At 32.3% G+C, this 6690-nt stretch overlaps 1 non-coding gene across 1 annotated transcript; it reads left to right on the top strand.

Moving 5' to 3' along the window:
* The first annotated feature begins 4997 nt into the window (after positions 1-4997).
* Positions 4998-5100, top strand: LOC111757327 (U6 spliceosomal RNA). Its single transcript, XR_002791700.1, has one exon. It is a non-coding gene; the product is annotated as a U6 spliceosomal RNA (small nuclear RNA).
* Positions 5101-6690: the final 1590 nt, after the last annotated feature.

The following is a 6690-nucleotide window of genomic DNA, read 5'->3' as shown; positions in this document are numbered from 1 at the left end:
TTTCTCTCTCTCTAGAATGTCCTTCAGTATTTTTTGTAGGGTTGGATTGGTGGTCATGAACTCCCACGGTTCCTCTTTGTCATGGAAGCATCTTGTTTCTCCACTAATTTCTAGAGAGAGTTTTTCAGGGTACATCCGGCTAGGTTGGAGGTTATTTTCTTTTTGGGCTTGGAATACTTCACTCCAAGCTCTTCTTGATTTGATAATTTGTGTTGAGAAGTCTGTTGTGATTCTGATGGGTTTTCCTTTATAGGTGATCTGTTTCACTTCTCTGACCACTTTTAACATTCTGTTCTTGTGATGAAATTCTGGAATCTTGAATTATTATTATTATATTATTATATGTCTGGGTTTAGATCTGTTTTGGTTGTAGCTGGCTAGAGTTCTGTATATCTCATGTCTGAATATCATTTCCTTTTCCTATGCTTGGGAAGTTTTCCTTAATTATTTCTGTGAATATACTTTGTATTTCCTTTGTTTTTACTCCTACTTCTTCACTCAGGTTTTTTATTCTGAAGTTATAGATAATCTTGTCATCTTCTAGCCTTTGTATTGTTACTTCTTGGTTCCTTGTTATTTAAGAGATCTTTCCTTTCATGGTCACATATTGCAAATCTATCTTCAAGTTTTGAAAGTCTAATTTTTTTTTATTTAAAGAGAAAAATAAAACTAAATGAAACAAAACAGTCAAAGGCTAGAAGTAATACAGAATTTCAAGAGAAAAAATATACAGTAAGAATTCATCAGTTAATAGGTCACATATGGTCATCTTAGAAACAGCTGTCCAGATTACAAAATTAAAGCATACAAAGTGGACATTAATACAGTGAGATTGCAGTCAGTTCTGTTCAATGATCCAAGAAAAACTCAGCAATATAGTTCTCTATCCTACACATTTAAATAAACTTGCAGTTATATCCTTTAGATCACTTTCCTTCCTCTCTTTTTTACACTAACAATCACACTTTTTAGTTTCCATTACTCCCACAGTTTTTATAACTTTTTATTTGAAGAGAAAAGAAAAAAGATTTTTTAAAAAAAGCCAAAAGACAAAAAACAAAATAAGACAGACCAAAGAAAAACCCAATATGACAAAGCAAAACAGAGTCAGATCAGGAGGATGGACATAGTACATAAAGAAAAAAAAAAAAAAAAAAAAAAGAAAAGAAAAGAAAAGAAAAAGGATTACTAGGTGATCAACAATGGTTACCATTATGCCTCTTGTTATCCTAAAAAGAGTAGCCTATATCAGGTGGTATAAAAGAATTGAACAAAACTGTATGGAACACCAATAAAACCCACATTGGAGAGCTTACAGGATTCCAAAGAAGATAATAGCCAAACAATAACGGGCATCATAGAATATCTGGTTGCCTTCCAAATGGTTGCCTATACCCTCAAACTTGATACTATTAAGCAAAATAAAATATAATAAAATTAGTCAGAACAAGATGTGGAGAACAATACAGGGGTTCAAATCAGGTTAATAGGGAAACAAAAAAGTTACTATAATCTATCGCACTATTTTTAATTTAGTTTTCCTTTAGTTAAAAGATACTAAGAAATAAATTAACTTTAAAAAGGAAACAAAAAGGGGGGCTTGAGATAAGAAAAGTACATATCAATAGAACAACACCGGTCAGAACCGAAAAATTTAAGCATCATTGTGTTTCACCCCAGATAGCTTGACATTAATGGTAGTTACCATAGTGACTCTTTCCTTGAAATATTTGAGTCTAACTTCGTATACTATAGCATCAAACTTATCAAGACAGTGTGAAACCGTTCAAGAGAATCAAATTATTGCAGGGTTTTTAGAGCCAGCTAGCAGAAACCGAACATCAATTTCTACTAGTCTAATTTTAGTTTCTGTCAAGGAATTTTGCCAGCTTTCAATGGAGTTTTTAATTTCCTGGTAATCTCTTTAGATCTGTTTCATGTATTCTAGATTTTGTTTATATTCTTCATCAAAGGTTTCTCTGCTTTTTCTGTGTTTCTCCATCCTTCCATCCTTCCATGTGTCTTATTGAGAGGTGTTTAGCATTTCTTCGATTAATCGTTTTATATCTTGCTTCACTTGCATTAGAATTTCAGTTTTAAGTTCATCTATGAGTTCACGAAGGCATTTCTTTATGTCCACTGGTGCTGTGTCCTGTATTGCATGTTTGCTGCCCTCAGTCTCTTCTGTATTATCTCTCCTGTACTTATTTTCCCTGGTTCAGTGGCTGGAGGCTTTTTCTTATTTCTTTCTCTTGATATGTTTCTGGTTTCTTTGAGACAGGTGTATGGTGGTCTCAGGCCCTTTCCATATTGCTTACAGTTTTTATGAAGCCTGCTGTCTAGGGGATTGCTCACCTCTCCAGTTTGCTGTTGACCTGTGAGGTGCACGCAGGGACTATTTGGGCTGGCCCATTTCCTGTGAGCCAGTCAACCAGAGAGTGCCTTCACCCTATTAGTCTGTGCCATTCAGATGTCACAGGTTCAGGACAGTTGCGTCCCTGGTTATTAGTTCCGATCAGCGGTGTGACAGAGCCCAAGGTGATCCCACCAGACTGCTTTGAGCCAGAAGTGGCTGACTTATGCCTCTGTGATTCCAGGTTCAGGCTGGCCCTACTCAAATCCAGTATGTCATCCAGCCCCTCACGCCCTCAACAGGACCAATTCCCTAGCTCTCACCACAGGTTAGTGCAGCTCTCCATGTTAAACCCAGTCTCTGTTGTGCTGCATCATTCTGCCTAGGGCCATGGTCTCACCAACCCCCAATTTTGGTGCTACCATGACTTCAGCACAACTGACAGTCACCTGCCTCCATGGCATACCAAGCACAGCACAGGACCAGCTCCAGTGAGAGTGCATCTGATTCCAGCCTTTTGTCCACATTTTTTCTTTCTTTCTTTCTTTCTTTCTTTCTTTCTTTCTTTCTTTCTTTTCTTTTCTTTTCTTTTTCTTTTTCCTCAGTTTCTTCCTAGGTCATGAGAATCCCTCTAATTTTCTCTGGTCTTCTCCATGGTGTTAAATTCTAGTGTTTGAGTTGTTTTCCTCAGAGAGGCTCTCTACCCTGCTACCTATGAATCTGACATCCTCCTGGGATCCTATTCTTCACACTACTGATTGCCACTTCTGATTTTGTCAAGATGCTGCTAGGCACTCAGGTGTAATTATCAGTGTGATGATATCAATCAAGGAGGTCTTCATGAGGTCTTAAATGTTCTATAAGAGTAGCCGAAGTAATCTCATGTATCAGTTTCATATAAAATTACAATGAGGAGACATCACTTAAAACCACAGAACCAAAATTATAAATTGAAATATCCATCATTATAATGGAAGTTTTAAAAAATTCCTGCCTAAGTAAATAGCAGAAATAGAGAAAAAACAGAATATTTAAACATGGTAACAATAATTGCAGAATATGTGCCCTTTGAACATACACATAAATGTTTTTATACAATTATCTACATAATGAGCTATAAAAAGTCTCAAAACAATTCAAAGAATGTAAATACCTTTTTTATTTTCTGAACATACTGAAATTTATCAGTAACAAAAAAGTAACTAAAAGATCTCAAAATTTCCAAATGTTTAGATGGAAAATCTCCAAATATTATGGTAGAAAGTTTAATTATAGTACCTAAAGTTTGAAAATAAAAACATTGCAAATCAAATTTTGTAGAACTAAAAAACTGTACTAAAAAAACACATAAAAGAAAAGTCATAATTCATTAGAAAATATGTATTTTAGGAAACACTAGAGAGTTTACCGCCATTTACTTTTCTAAAATTAATAAAAGAACAAAAAACAAAAATAAGATAGAAAATATATAAATCTCGGGAGTCACAAATCACAAAAGTAGATTATCAATAAAACTAGCCAGATAAATAAATTGATAATCCTTTAGCTGAGGCTAAAAATAAAAAAAAAAAGAGTGTTTAAACATCTGGTTTGGGCTTTCAAAGACCAATCACTATAGGTCCTAGAGACCTAAGAATTAAGTAGAAAATTGTAACAACTTTATGACTACACTTATCTTACAATGAATGAATATTAAGCACACTCATGAAAACATAACTTATCAAACTTGACACAAAATACTGTATGTTAACTGCTAATTACTGAAGACAATAAATCTACAACTTTAAAAACTTCAGAGAATATTATAATCAAGGTAAATTCTTTAACAAATTTTATTTAAACATTTAAGAAAGATGTATTATCAAAATGTATCCTAAAAGTACCTTATGTGAGCTGATACAACTTGAGTTAAAAAAAATAGAAGTATTAAAACTGAAACCCGTAAGAACATAATAAAACATGACAAACAGCTCAGTTTATTCTAGGAAAGTGAAATTGATTCAATAGTGCATTTTCCTTCATTAATAAACTAAAGATAAAAATCAAATGATCATCTCTATACATGCAAAATAGTGGATAAAATCTAAGTCTCAGTGATAGAGCATCATCTGGGTGGCCATGAGTTCAATCCCCAATAAAAAAGCAAATAAGCAAATGAATTTAAAAATCTGATAAAAATCCATAAAAATAAAACCTTACAGAAAACATCACATAGCAAAAAATACAATCAATGTTACTTTTAAGATATGGAAGAAAGCGATGATGATTTTTAGTCATTTCTATTTAACTTAGTTTTGAGGACCCTAAGAAGTAAAATTGCATGAGAGCGGCAAATAAATACCATGGAGGTTGAAAGAGTTGAAATTTCACTATTAAGAATTAAAATGATTTTTAACATTGATTATTCAGAAATGCATTCAGAAAACTACTGTATTGGGGTTATTAAAAAGACAAAATTGAAGCCCACATTTCATATATTATAAAAATCAACTGTATTTCTATACACTAACAAATAGTTATAAAATTAGTAATATATATACAAATAACATAAAACATCAAATGTCCATGAATAAATATAGTATAAATTGTGTGTAACCTCTATCAAAAAGTTTTAAAGCATTATTATTTGAAATAAAAGAAGATCTCGCTTCGGCAGCAAATATACTAAAATTGGAATGATACAGAGAAGATGAGCATGGCCCCTGTGCAAGGATGACACACAAATTTGGGGAGCGTTCCATATTTTTTTATACAATGGAGTACTACTCAGCTATAAAGAATGATCACATTGAGATATTTATAAATAAATGAGTGCAGCTTGAGACCATACTCATAAGTGAAATAAATTAAGTTCACATGTATAAATTCCAAATAGTTCCCCTGATGTAAGAAAGGATAAGAATACATAAAAGTATGTGGTAATCATGATTCCCCATTATATTGCTTTGAAACCTTATAATGTTTTCATTCATTAATTGGAACGATTTTATTCTGAGTTGTTTGATTTTATTGTCTGTGATGGTATGAACAGCTATTTTGTTTTTTTTTTTTTAATTTTATTTAAAGAGAAAAAGAAAAAAAGAAAAAGGGTACAACTAATACAGAATTTCAAAAAATAAACAGTAAGAAATCACTAGTTAATAGATTACATATTGTCATCTTAGAAATCGTTGTTCAAGTTACAAAATTAAGACAAAGTGGACATTCAAACAGTGAGACTGCAAACAGTTCTGTTCAATGATCCTACAAAAGCTCAGTAATATGGTTATCTATCTTATACACTTAAATATACATGCGGTTATATCCTTGAGAGCTCTGTCTTTTCCTCTCTTTTTTACAATAACAATTACACATTTTGGGTTTTATTACTCCCACAGTTCTTATTACTTTTTTTGAAGAGAATAAAACCAAATGTGACAAAACAAAACAGAAACGGTCAAATCAAAAGTAGGGACATAATACATGATGTAAAAACAGTATACAAGGTGATCAACAATGGTTACCATAATGCCTCTTGCTACCTTAAAAAGAATTGCCGATATCATCAGTTATAGTAAAATTGAACAACACAGCACAGAACAAAACCAATAAAACCCTAACATTGGAGACATTACAGGACTTCAAAAGAAGACAATAGTCAAACCAGAATGGGCATCATAGTGAATCTTATTGTCTTCAAAGTAGTTGCCTATACCTTCAAACTTGATACTACCAAGCAAAAGAGAATAGAGTAAAATCAGTCAAAACAAGATGGTGGGAGCAATACAGGGTTTCACAAGTTAATAGGAAATCAAAATGGTTGCTATATTATATACTGCTTCTTAAATTGTTTTGTTCTGATCTGTGCTGTTGTGTTATGTCCTCTTTTATCTCAATCTCCCTTTTATTTATTTATTTTTAGTTTTAATTTTTTTTAATTAAGGGAAAAATAAATTTTTAAAAATAAAAGCTATTTTGAAGAAAACAAGACATCCTAATAGCTAGTGTTGATTTAATATCATCTTGTTTTGAAGTCCCATGAAGCTTTTGTTCTTCTGTCTCCATCAGGCTTATCATGTTGTATCTTATTGGATTTTATTATATGTGATAGTACAAAAAATTTTTATGGACAAGGAAATAATATAGAAACCATTGTTCATTTCTGTTACTTGGTTCTTGGTTTTCTGTTACTTGTAATACTTTCATTCTCTTGAATGGTTTTACACTGTCTTGATATGTTTGATGCTATAGTATACTAAGTAATACTCAAATATTTCAAGAAAAGAGACACTATGGTAACTACTGTTGTGTCGGGTTATCTTGTGGTGAAACACTATGTTGCTTAAATTGTTCTGTTC

The sequence above is a fragment of the Cavia porcellus genome, unplaced genomic scaffold (assembly GCF_034190915.1).
Source record: "Cavia porcellus strain 051 isolate PalLab524CR breed Dunkin Hartley unplaced genomic scaffold, mCavPor4.1 scaffold_30, whole genome shotgun sequence".
Taxonomy (NCBI): Eukaryota; Metazoa; Chordata; class Mammalia; order Rodentia; family Caviidae; genus Cavia; species Cavia porcellus.
Note: the sequence above shows the minus strand (reverse complement) of the source record. Positions and strands in the feature narration are given on the sequence as shown.